Genomic DNA, 14564 nt, shown 5'->3' on the forward strand with positions numbered 1-14564 from the left:
CGTTATAAAGAGTTTATTACTGATGACAGAGAGGGAAAAAGGAAACTGATAGCCATGAAAGTCAGGGAGTCGGAACATTTGACTGAAGCACAACAAAACGAATTGACTCAGCTACTTACAGATTATGAAAATGTGTTTTCGGAAAAACCCGGTGTTATCGAGGGCTATACCTATAACATCGAAGTGGTACCTCACGATACCTTCTGTCACGCAAACTACACCATCCCGTGGTCAAAGAAGGAGGCAGTTACGAAGTAAATAAGAAAAATGCTTGATTGGGGGATAATTGAACCACCTCTATCTCCGTACAGCAGTCCCCTCGTGGCAGTAGCGAAAGCGGACGGCAGTATACGTCTCGTGCTTGATGCGCGCAACATTAACAAAATAATTGTACCTGTCAGAACGCTACCAGAAAACCTGAATGAACTGATACAGAAGTTTTATGGAGTTAAATATCTGACCTCTGTCGATATGCGTTCGTTGTATTGGCAAATCCCACTAACTGAATCATCAAGAAAGTAAACTGCCTTTGTGTTTGCCGGCAGAAGTTACCAATTTAAAGTTTTACCATTTGGATTAAATGTTAGTGCAGGTGTCTTCATTGCAGCGCTCGATAAAGTATTAGGACCGGATTTGTTGGACCGAGTAACGTCGTATGTCGATGACTTATTAATAGCTACTCCCGATTGGGAAAGCCACATGGACACGCTGAGATGCGTACTAAAAAGATTTTCTGAGGTAGGCGTAACAGCAAACCTCGCAAAATCCAAATTTGGCAGGGAGAGAATAAAATTTCTTGGTCATGTAATATCACCTACAGGTATTGTGCCCGATCCGAAGAAAGTGGCACCAATTGAGAACTTCCCTCCTCCTAGAACCAAGAAACAGTTAAAAGCATTTCTGGGCCTAGTGTCTTTTTCAGACGATTCATACCTGACCAGCTTTTAAATGATAATACCCTGTTAAACTTGTTGAGAAGGAATACACCCTGGATATGGAATGAACTGTGCCAGCAGTCATTTGAGCAAATACGACAAGCCCTTCTAAATGCTAATCTACTGTCGCATCCTGACATGTCAAAGGAATTTTGCCTTGCTACAGACGCTTCCACTGTCGGACTAGGCGCTTGTTTATTCCAAATCGGTGAGGAAGGTGGAGACAAGAACGTAAGAATAATCGATTTCGCAAGCCGAGTCTTATCAAGTTGTGAACGATCATATACGGTCACCGAACTCGAAACACTAGCAGTAGTATGGGCCATGAAAAAGTTCACATACTATGTGTACGGAAAAAATGTAAAAATTTTCTGTGATCATCAGGCCTTAAGTTTTTTGCTGACATGCAAGTTAATGCACGACAGGTTGCCTAGGTGGGTGCTTGCTCTGCAGGAATATAAAAGGTTGTGACAACATAGTACCTAATGTTTTGTCACGGTTGCCGCAAGGTCTGCCTGAGCTAACAACAGTACTAGAACAGGCAACAGAGTACAAAATTTTAGTTATGAAAGACCCTACTTGTCGAAAAACGTTCCTGCAGGCGTGCAAGCAACTGCCTAGTTTACAGGACGAAGATCCCGCCTTGGGAAAACTCAAACAAGAACTCCTAGCTTCGGGTTGAAATCAGATAGGTAGCCATTATTCTGTGCAAAATAGGGTATTATATTACCGGAAGGATGTTAACAAGGACTTGTGGTGTATCTGTGTACCGGAAGTATGTATCAGTGATTTAATCTGGCACGTGAACCTTTCGTGGGGTCACGTGGGCATTGAAAATGTAGAGCACTTCTCGCAAGACAATGTCATTTTAAGAATATGAAAAGAATAATTCAGAATGTTGTACGGACATGTGTAGTTTGTCAAAGGACGAAACCTACAAATCTGCCCACTGTAAGTGAATTGCACCCTGTTGTTCCTAACAAACCATTACGACTGGCTTCTGTTGACGTTCTAGGGCCAATACCCACTGGCAGAGGTGGTGTGAAATATATATTTGCTGTATATGATGCCTTTTCCAAATTTATAAAATTGTATCCTGTAAAAGCTTCAACGGCTACACCCCTCATTCAGAAATTACGAACAGATTATTTTGTTAATGTTGGCAAACCACAGATCATATTATCTGATAATGCCACCTATTTTACTGGTCTCAAATCGAAAATGTTTCTACAAGAGCAAGGTATTAAACACATTTTTGTAGCTCGATTTCACCCGGACAGCAGTCTTGTAGAGCGTACCGTTAAAGAGTTGAACAGGTTCATGAGAACTTACATTCCGAATCGCCACACCAAGTGAGCAGAATACGTTTCGACTTTTGAGGCTCACCACAATAGATTGCCACATTCAGCCATCGGTTGTACTCCACTAGAAGTCATGTTTGGAAAGAATGAAACCGACAGCTGGCTGTCACTATTACCGACTGCACCGCGACAAGTTGTACCTCACGGCCGGCCGGTGTGGCCGTGCGGTTCTAGGCGCTACAGTCTGGAACCGCGTGACCGCTACGGTCGCAGGTTCGAATCCTGCCTGGCGCATGGATGTGTGTGTTGTCCTTAGGTTAGTTAGGTTTAAGTAGTTCAAAGTTCTAGGGGACTGATGACCACAGATGTTAAGTCCCATAGTGCTCAGAGCTATTTGAACCATTTTTTTGTACCTCACGAACAAATTATAACTGAGACTTTAAATAATTTAACGAGGTGCGCGAAGCGCCGAAAGGAGAAGCATGACAAGAAGATAAAGAGGATAACAGTGTATCAACCAGGTGACTTGGTGCTAATAAGGACTCATCCCAAGTCATCTCCCTTAGCGAAAAAGAATAAGAAGTGGCAACCGGTGTATGCCGGGCCCTAAAAAGTCATAGACATACCACAGGGATGTAGCTATTTGTTGGGTGACGTAGAATCGGAAGAGATTAAAGGACTCTATCCATACAAAGACTTAAAGAAGTTCGCTCAGTAGAGCAACATTTACATATGTGAATAATAGGTTAAGTTCGTATTTTTTTCTGTTTGTAAATGTTCAGATTTTAGTGTAACAGGTAAAGACAATGAGGCACACAAGATTAGTGGGATTCAATTTTGTAGATGTTAAGGAATAACAGTATTTTTAAGCAATCGCATTTTAAAAGAAAGAAAATTAACGTAGGTTTAAGAATATTTTACAAATTTCATTTTTTTTAAATGCTTTAAAAATATTTTATAACAAAAATTCAACAGCATGTAATGATGAAAGAATTTTTCATTAGTGTGTCATGAATATTTTTGAACTGTAGTAGTAATGAAACTAATGAAAATTCAATATTATAGTGTATATGTTGTTCCATGTATCTATGTCCATACCGATCCTGAAATATTCTGAATCATAATTTACTAGACAACATGAGTGCAGGGTGTACATCACCCAAGGTACCTCATGTGTTGTGTACAAGGTACAAAGGAAATCAGTAAACGCGACTACCGCTAAGCACTGTTAAAATATATTGCCATCTGCTACGGCAGAGATTTCCACGAATTTATTGTGTAAACAAAAGTGACAAATCTAACACTAATCTAGGAGCTTACACGCTAGGCCTAGATTATAAAATGTGTGCAATAATGCGAGAGGCAAGGTTTTGTAAAGTCGAGTCTGGCTCTGGAGGGCAAGTACGCAATGAGTGGGCAGACATGACATGGCGACTTACCTCAGATGAGACGGGAATACAATTGTATAGTCAAAAAATCTGAAGGCAAGTACGACTCTAAATGGAAAATGAAAAGAGATAATTAGTGCGAGAGACTGGTAAAATCCAGCACGAGCCACAATCCAGTTCAGACTGAATGAAATACATTAGTGTTTGTGAAGTAATCGAAACAGTTACTTTAAGCAGCGTGAAAAACTGTGAAGGAGAAACTGTGATACGGACAGTGAAGTGCTAGTATTGAACGTTCAACAGCGGTAAGGACGCCAAACGCCAATATTAAGCACGAAAAACTGTGAATTTACTTATAAATGTGAATTGTTAACGTGAAGTGAACCCACAGTCAATATTTTTGGGACAGACTGTAATTTCAGTGAGTACAACAATGCGAGACTGGAATGCGATGCGTGGACTGTTGCAAAACAGCGACCGCAGAAACGGCGAATGTTTGTGCTAAGCTCGTATTGGGACACTCACCAGTGCCTGCGAGTATGGCGAAAACATAAATAATTTTGTCAAGACAAAAACTGACGTATAATGGAAACAGTATCGCATCAAAACTGCATTCACGGGAGAAGATCCATGTCATATATTCTGCAAGACAGTGCTGGCTTGACACTCGGAAACTGGCGAAAACTTAACAACAACTGCCGCACTAATAAATGCTTCTTTCCCACTAGCGTAACCATCTGCAGCGAGAAACAAATATTACGCTGATCGTGTGTATGTTTCATGTACTACGTCGGAGATGCGTAGCAGAGCTGACTCCTGCCAACAAGCGCGGGGGGCGGATATCATCCCACTCCGCCACGCCCGGCCGAGACAGAAGCGCATCGCCAACCGTGCAGCCGATCAGCTGATTCTGACGTTCCACGACGGCGAGACACACGCTGGCGTCGAGCGGGCGTTGACCTCTCCGCAGCCGCCGCATACGCCGAGCACCGAACACACCACCCGGCGCCGTCGCGAGCTAAACGTGGCGGCGTAGACAATCAACGACACCGTATTCAATAACGGCGATATATTGTTATAATTACCTCATTTTTTGCATAGTGCAACAAAAAATTATTTGTAATGTATGCACATCCTGTTCTCCAATGACATCCCAGAAACGATTAAGTGAAAGTAGCCAAAGCAGTTAGTCTGTCGCTCCGCCGACGTTTTCCACAGGGTTTCCCTCCGGCCGCGCCAAATGGGGAGCGAACACTTGACACCCCTGGGACTTCAAGTATTACAGACTAGTGATTGTATAACGTTGAACACTGCAAAAGTTGCAACCCTAAAAAGAAGCAGCCAAAATGAAACTAATTGTACTCTATGTCCTTTTGTGCATGACTGTATAGGTAACCAATTGTATATTATATTGTTATGTAATTAATTTCATCTGTATTACACTTTGTGTGCAACAAACCTCAGTAATTACAACGGTTTAAACATACGATGTGACATATGTAGACTGTGAAAGAAAAATCTGCGTGTGTACACTGTGGACATGAAATAGGAAATATTTATGTCAAAGAACACGAACATTTTTTATGACATAAACATTTCGGAGAGCAATATAGCGTCCCTAGTGAGGTAATAATAAAACACTTAAAAAAGAGTATTTATAAAGAAGAGACATTTAAAACTTGAATGATACAGATTTTTTTTTATAATGTACCCGCAAAATACTAATTTCTCTGTGTAAGCTTCGAGTGCAAAGATCTATAACAAAATGATCTAAAGAGACGACAAGATACGCTCTTTTGTTAATTTTTTAGTCGTCTTCACTTCTTCTCTTGTCTTGGTTGTGTGTAGACGGACGTCTTGCGAGTACTGGCAAATGTAAGCATGAAACTTCCTGGCAGATTAAAACTGTGTGCACGACCGAGACTCGAACTTGGGACCTTTGCCTCTCGCAGGCTAGTGCTCTACCATCTGAGCTACTGAAGCACGACTCACAGCCGCTACTCACAGCTTTACTTCTGCCAGTATCTCGTCTCCTACCTTCCAAACTTTACAGAAGCTCTCCTGCGAACCTTGCAGAACTAGCACTCCTGAAAGAAATGATATTGTGGAGACATGCTTAGCCACAGCCTGTAAAATGAAACATCATTTTGTAATTTATAATGTTGCCTTACCTTACGTGTGATATTTTCTGAATGTAGCATCTCAGCCTTACGCTAATGCTGGCCAACTTTCTGTAAATCAGCTATGCTTCTATACGTATCTGAGTAATATTGGCAGTAATTGTTATCCTTCATTAGTTAAGTCTGAGAGCCAGTGGATTGCTCTATGAGCGACTCGTTTGAAGAAAGCTCTGGACAACTCGAGCAAATGATTTGCCCACCCAGATCGCACCACATGAATCCCATTGGTAATCCAATAGAACATTTATGGAATACAATAGAGGTCAGTTCGTGCACAAAATCCTGCACCGGCAAAACTTTCGCTCTGTTTCTTCATAAGGCGCAGTATACATTGGCGCCCTGGTTGATACTGTGATCCTTGGTTTCAGGAAAGCACTTGTTACAGTCCCGCTCTGTTATTTAGTAAACAAAAATAAGGGAACACCACGAGAAATGCAAGCTTGAACGTAAATGCAGATGTTACCGTACCCCGCAGGTTGTGTTATTGCATTTGACCATGGACGGCACCTGTACATTTAGTTCGTGTTGAGAACAGGGATCTGTCTAGTTCTGACTCAATTATCGGAGCCAAGTGAATTCTAAAGTGTGCAAATTGTTAGTGCTCGTATGGTGGGTGATTCCGTAAGCAAGGGAGCAAAGTGTTTGGTGTGTCAAGATGCACTGTATCGAAGATTTATGCCACATTCAGGGGAAGCAGATAAACGTCATCCGCTAAGTCACAAGGCGGACGGACGTGTGCGGTGAGTGATCGGGACAGACGACCGTAGAAAAGGATTGCTAAGAAAAAGCGGACGACTGCTGCAAAAGTCACTGAAGAGCTCAGTGTCGCACCCGGTAACCCTGCCACCACTAACACGACACCAATGGAGCTGCATAAGCAGGGAATTTCGTGGTGAGCTGAAATTCCAAGACCACTCGTTAATGATGCAAATGCCCGTAGCAAGAAAATGTAACGCTGAAACGGAAAAATTTGAGCTATGGAGCAATGGCAGAAAGTCATTTGCTCGGCTGAGTATTGTTTCTCACAGTTTTCAACTTCTGGCTGAGTTTACGACCAAAAGTGAAATATGGTGAGGGGTTCGGTGATGATCTGAGCAAACGTATCGTGGTATTCCTTGGATCCCATAGTTACTCTGCAAGGTCGCACTAATATCAATCATTAAGGGACCATTTTGGCTCTCAGGTCCATCTGAGGCTACAATGTTTGTTGACTGTTCCTCTATGGCAATGCTGTGTCCCAAGGCTCCTCTTCAGTAACTCATACTGTCCAGGACCAGTTTCTGAGCACGATGATGAAACGCCGCATCTCCGCTGGCCATAACTGTCACAAAATATAATTGTTATTGAGTCTTGGTAGTATACTTCCAAGAGAACGGTGCGTGATCGGTATCCACCTCCAAAATCGTTATCTGAACTTGCCATTATTTTGCGAAAAGGATGGTATAAGATTCTCTTTAAAACCATACAGGACCTGTATTTATCCATTCCTCGACGATTAGAAGCAGTTTTGAATGCCAGTGGGTTTGCTACACCGAATTCGGCATGGTAATGTTTTCTGTTTTTAGGTGTTTCCGTATTTTGGTCCAACCCCTGTGCGAGCTTACCAAGTATGAGACCAAAGTTGTGAATGCATTCAGGAGCCGGCCACGGTGGCCGAGCGGTTCTAGGCGCTTCAGTCCCCAACCGCGTGACTGCTACGGTCGCAGGTTCGAATCCTGCCCTGAGCATGGATGTGTGTGCTGTCCTTAGGTTAGTTAGGTTTAAGTAGTTATAAGTTCTAGGGGACTAATGACCTCAAATGTTAGGTCTCATAGTGCTCAGAGCCATTTGAACCATTTGCATTCAGGAATTTCTTCCAGACGGAACTCAACACATCGGTGTTAACATAATAAAATCGACCGATGTCAAAATAATTTCCAGAGCACCTGGTGGAGTGGGCTAGCACCATTGATGCTGTCAGCACATAAGAGGGTTGGAACTTAAATAGTGGCAACTACTTGTTCACAATCGATGCAAAAGATTTACATTTTTGCACCTCTTATTGTCCTTCAAAGTAGTCGCCAGCGTTGTGTAGAACCCGTTGCCAGCAATTTGGAAGGCGTAGTATACCGTTAGCAGAGCCTATTCTGTTGATGGTGCGAATGCAGCCGTCTACTGCCTGTCGAAGCTCTGGAACAGTTCTGAAGCGAATGCCACGAAGTGGCTCCTTCATCTTCGGAATCAAATAAAAGTCGCAAGGACTAAAGTCTTGGGAGTATGGTGGATGGTACAGTACTTAGCAGTCCGATCGACTGCACAGAGCAGCCACAGCTTGCGCTGTATGCACCCGCATATTGTCGTGCAAAATGATGGGTGGGTTGAGCAGAAACTTTCGCCGTTTCTTTCTAAAAGCTGGTTGCAGGTGATGCTCCTAAAACGAACAGTAAGACTGTGCACTGACGGTCTGCCGTGGAGGAACGCAATGCGTTAGGATAACACCATCACAGTCGTACACAAGAATCATAATAAATTTCACCATACTGGGGCTCTGACGCACATTCAACTTTCGCGTCGGACCCACAATGACGCCATTCGTAGGAATGGCCTCTCAGGTTTGGCTAGTACGATGTGGCCCATGCCTCATGCAGTGTTATGATATGGCGTATGAAAGCCTCACCTTTGCATTCATAGCGCTCCAAGTGCGTCTGAGCAGCGTCGTAACGCATCCATTTCTGCTTCTCCGTCAAGTCATGCGGAACCCATGGTGATGCAGTTTTTCGTGTACCCAGGCGTTCCTGCAGGACGCGAAGCACAGTCGTATGCGTTAATCCGGTTTCGTGGGCGGGCTCACGAATCGTATGGCGTCGATCACTGTCCACTAACCCGGCAGCAACATGCACTTCTTCTTCAGAGACACTATGACGACCAACCCGATGCATGTTTGCCACAGTTTGCCGACCTTCCTTGAAGGCTTTTACCCAATGTGCCACTGTTCAGTACTGCAACGCCGACTCCCCGCACGCCTCTTGAAGACCTTGATGACACTGTCGTGCTGTACGACCTCTGGCACATTCAGTCTTGATCCAAATCCGTTGTTCCTGTTTCGAAAACATAGTGACACCATTACGTTAGACCGCTCGCTCACAAGTGACTGTCTCCCTCGATTGTGCCCACGCCAGTGACGTGGGACGGGCAAGTCCATTTGCTTGGAGGTAAATTAGTTATGTCAATAACGTGTGCTGTCAGCGACAATAGCAGATTCCATTTCATAGTGTCTCCACAGCAGTGTTGCCAATATTTAAGTTCCAACATATATATATGATTTGGTGGATAATATTGGAGGCTCCGTGGGGCTGTTGATAGGCGATGCCGTTGTTTTTAAGCAGGTAGTATAGCAGTAGTGCCTGCAGAGGATTGATGATTCGTAAAGCTACTGGCAGTAGAACATGGACGGAAATAAATTCAACGTCTTGCCAGTAATTGAGGAAGTAAGCCAGTCCTCAACATTTACACTTTTAGTAACAAATCACTGAGCACTCACTTACCTGAAAATACCTAGAAGTAACCATCCAAAGCGATCTGAAGCGGATCGACCACATACAACAAATTGTAGAAAAATCAGATGCCAGGATGAGGCTCATCGGAAGAATCTTAAGGAGGTGTTATTCATATACGAAAGAAGTGGCTGATATGACACTTGTTCGACCGATTCTTGAGTATCGGCCATCAGTCTGGAACCGTTACAAGGCTGCATTAATAGAAGAGATAGATAAGATCAAAAAAACAGTGATGTGTTTCGTCACGGATTCGTTTAAAGGTAGTTCGTTATATTATCTGTAATAGGCTAAATTTATTATTCCCCAAGGCAAAGAAGCGATAACTATTGGTAAATGAAATAACTAACTTTAAAAGCAACCAATTTACGTATTGCCTTCCGTGTTGAACTGTCTCCAGGAAAGCTAATTGATCACAGAGAACCCATTTCATTGGTTTCGCTGAGGCATTTAATCTTTTTTTTCTTTTGTCTCTCCGAAATGAATCCCTAATGTTTCTCCATACATTCTTGAATATTTCACATAAAATGGCATGAAATATCCGTATATTAAAAATAAAAGTAGTGTAGTTTCACTAATTTTTTTCAGATTCTTGGGAACAGGAGAATCTTATCCATCTCTACTATTTTCCATTGCGAATCTCTACGGAATATGTCACTGGAATTGTGGAAGAACTACTATCCGCATTTGTCCCCAAACTTTCTTCCATCTACTTGTCAGTTTCTTGTAGACAAAATTTTTTGGAAGAAAAACAAAGGAATTCACTACCAAATTGCAGTTTTCCAACTCCGATAATTCTGTGAAACATGTCCAAGAGGCATTGCCTCTCTAATGATTGACCGAGCGATATTTGGGGTGGCAAATATGAATACTGTTTATTGTGACTAGAGCGACGACAAAAGACTAACGTGTACTAAATTGACGTTAATTGTACAGGAAACGAGTAATTTCACTTACTTTATTCGTCACCTACGTTTTCTTCACGTACTACTCTCCGAGTTGTTCACGCTGCCGGAATCAATCCTTGTTTCCCACAACCCGGGTATAGCCTATATATGTCACCTGACGACCAGTAAGCTAGTCTCATGCAGTTGAATTTTCCCACGCAACTGTAAATTGTGAATGTACAGGTACTGGAAGAGGTACAGTTCGTCCCTGTCTCCCGGTCGGCCCCGCTTTTAATCGACGATTTGACAGATTTTCGCATACGCTCTGTATTCTGAGTGTGGTCTGAGGCATCACCCGAAGAGACAAATTCCAGGCAATGATTTTAAAATTCAGGCTGGAGTCCTTCTTTCTTCGAGGTGTTGTAGGACTTAAGGCCGTCTATTACAACTTTGGTGCCTGACAAGATAAAGTACTTTTGTTGCCCCTCGAATATACTCGAAGTATAAAGCGCTACCGGGATTCCCTATCTGAACATATGTGATTTGTTTATTTCTAATACCTTGTTCTGTCCACCGATAGGAACACTACGTTTCGTGACTACTACATAGCAGACTTCTGTACAGGGCCCATAGAAGTCGCAAACAATGTTAGTCAGTAACTAAGTTTCGGAAGCGGTCGCTTGTGGGATACAGTCTCTCCCCTAACATGCTCTTTTCGACGGTCTTCAAACCATGTGTTTTTCCTTTTCGGTGTCCTCTCCTAAAATCGCGCACACGACAACTGAATTGGGGTATCAGTATTGGCGCCTTTCTTACGACGTTTGACGCAGCTGTCTCCAGGATGATATCATCATTCGGCAGGAATCCTTATAACCCAGCAGAAATGCAAGCATGAAAGCACACTACACAGTCCAGGAATTACGTTTCGCCAGCGAACAGAATCGGGACTCGAGAAGACAACGGCTTCACTCTTTCGTATTCACAGCGCTAAACGTTACCCGATGTTCCGCTGGCAACGCACTAAATATTTTCCGTATCTCCCATCACGACAGCCTTGCGATCGATATAGTTCATCGTTCGAAATATATCGTTCGGAGCCTGCGCGCTCGATAGGCAACGCTTCTTTGAAACAGCAGCCGCACTGACCGCGTGTCGCACCCCAAACTCAAACTGGGCATGCACGGCCAGGCGGTCCGTCTCACATCGAGGTGGCGTGTCGCATACGCAGGCAGCTGTCGCACGTTGGAAAATGCACGAGAGCGTGATACAGAGGATCAAAAATACTTGTTGCTGGCTCTACAACAGAAGTTTTGTGCATCACGGAGAGGTTTACTGTTGATATTCCGGGAGAGTACTTCCCGAAAGAGTCGGAAAACGTATTATTAAATGGTTCAAATGGCTCTGAGCACTATGGGACTTAACTTCTGAGGTCATCAGTCCCCTAGAACTTAGAAATACTTAAACCTAACTAACCTAAGGACATCACACACATCCATGCCCGAAACATATTATTAATTCATGCAATTTTGTCGTATGATGACATGGCTCGAGACCGTGGCTGTTATTTGAAGACAAATGTTGCTGGTGTTGGGACAGCAACCAGCCACAAATTTGCTTTCAGTTCCTTTATTCAAAGGGTACCGTTACTGGCTTCGAATCGTTATGATTGATCTTCAGATGGTTTACATACTTTCCTTACAATATGTGGTGATTTTTTTACAGATTAATTGTCCTAAATTATAAATAATACATAATTATAAGCACGCCACACATATTGTTGTGTTACAGATTTTCATTGGATGTGACTTACGTGAAATGTCGGTTTGGAGCGTTCGTTTTCATAACATTCGTCCAACAGATGTGAATACATTCCCACTCCATTCTTATCGTTGCACGCGTAAATTTTTCTCACTGAACACTTTACATTTGTCACGGAAAAGATTTATACTACCCACCACATGTTCTAATACATACAAACATGTGGGTGTCAAAGATGCTATGATATATCGTAACATTTTAAAGATGTCTCAAGTTTGGAAAAAGATCATATATTCACTTATGCAACTGAAACGTCTTTTACACTAATACAGAGAGACGTTGACTTTGTGAGTTTTTGAGCGGATACTGTTACATTAATTACAAAGTTGTTCCATTTTTTTGGACTCTATAGGTGAAACAGTACATTATTTATTTACGTTTAACATCATGAGGAAAAAAAGGAATAAAGGAACTGAAAGTAAATTTGTGGCTGGCTGCTGTCCCAACACTATCAATATTATTACTTCCTCTTACATACTTCTCGTGAATAAACACAACGATAAAATTACAGAAATTACAGCTAGTACGAAGGTTTACCGGTAATCATTATTCCAAAGCGCCTTTCTGAAATCGAATATGGAAGGTGGGTAGAGGGGGGGGGAGGGGGGAGGGGGGGAGGGGGAACAAGTAGTGGTACCAGAAGTACGCTCCGCAGCACACCGTCAGACCCCTTGCGGAATACAGATATAGATGTAAATATACATGCTGCCTTTCCCTTAGTCACTCAAACCGAGACAAAAGTGTATCTCAAATTGACCAACCTACACTACTTCGCACATTTTCTGGAACCCTCATAGGGCTGTAAACGTTCCTTTTGTCTGGATCAATCCCTGAGTTTACTAGAAAAACCATGCAAAGCTAGAACATCGTAACATCACACTGTTCGTCTTGTTCAAATTCCAAATAGGACTTGCAGCATGCTTAGTAAAAAACATACATTGTTTTACAGTCAACACTAACATGACTAATAGTGAAACTGAACATACAAAATGTAACAGATTCCGAAACGAGCTTAGGAAACAACTTTTCCGATACGTGATGATTTTGTGTGCCTTCCACAGCCGACTTTTCAGTGCAACCACGTAAGTATTTACAATTTATATTCAGATTTATATGGACGATTCAACGCTAATTCAGCGTAGATCGTGTCGATAAAATGAATAAATGAATAAATGCAGCTAAGATGAAAAACGTATGTTTTTGGCGGCGCCTGGATGCTTTTGATGACATAGTGTACAAGGGCAATACAGAAGTCGAAGTCCGTTCGGATAAACAGTGTCCACTTAGTCTGGCAAAGTGCAGACCGTATATACCAAAATGCTTGCCCAGAATTAAGAGCGAGGTCGTAATCTCGATCGTTGATGCAGCTGACACAGTAACTGAGGGAAACGAGATGAGCTAGCTGCAGCGATTTTTTCCCATCATCGTTATTTCATCCCTCTCGTCCCATATGGGCGGGGGGAGGGTTGTCAGTGACACAATATTCCACTTTTCAGCCAAGCGAATTAAAAAATTTGTAATGGTAATTCGAAACAAAATATAGGGCTGTTTTTCTGTTTTCAATTAAAAATCGAAGATGGATGGTTTTAAAAAACTATACATTTTAAAAATAGGGGTCTGTTAGGTAGGAAAACTATGGAGATGGTAGGAGTTGACTTCGATAAGGGGAAATACAGTTGGTAGTGTGTTGTGTCAGTAGCATAGTGATTGCAAGAGGAAAGGGAGAGGGATGGAGAGGGAAAAACAGATCAAAGCCTTCATAATGGAGTGGGATGGGTGGAAAAGAGAAAGTTGGTTTAAGTGATAAATATTAGGATAGATCACATTGTCTGGAAGATCGTGTTGGCTGAAGCTTTGTTAGGATTGGATACTGAGTGTGTGCAGGTGTAGGGACCGAGGGATGTGTTTTTGAAAGTGCTGCAGGATATTATGTTTGGTGAACACAGGAGAGACAATGAGGTTACTGGAATGCAGTTTTCTGATAGTATAGGAAATGCGGAGGTATTCAATGTGGGTAACGACTAGTAGCGGTGAAGGGCACCCTCCGACATAAACTGTACAGTGGCTTCAGGATGCCTATGTAGATGTAGATGTAAATGTAGGAGGAGAGTTGGGAAGTTGATGAGATGGTAGAGGATCTACATGGGGGACGATAAACTGATGCAGGAAGTGAGATGGAGCATGTGATGTTTGAGGACTTGGAGGGACTTACAGAACATTTGTGGGATTGCGGTCCACGTAACATTTACATGGCAAAGGAGGGTTTGTAGGTATGGAGAATAGTGAAGGCATGTAACTCCCAAGTTCGGCCTGTTAGTACTTTTAGTCTTTTGTGGGCTTTCTGTTGGATGGTTAGTAGGTGAGGTGTCCATATTAGTTGACAGACAAGGGCTAGTTTACTGGATAGGACGGTTGTAAATAGTAAGGTACAAGTCATGGGTGGTTTGTCCTACAGTTATTGCCTGGGCTCTGGATGGGCTTATCTTCAGGAGTCATTGGTTACACCAGGAGGTAAACTGATT

The sequence above is a fragment of the Schistocerca piceifrons genome, chromosome 2 (genome assembly GCF_021461385.2).
Source record: "Schistocerca piceifrons isolate TAMUIC-IGC-003096 chromosome 2, iqSchPice1.1, whole genome shotgun sequence".
Lineage (NCBI taxonomy): Eukaryota > Metazoa > Arthropoda > Insecta > Orthoptera > Acrididae > Schistocerca > Schistocerca piceifrons.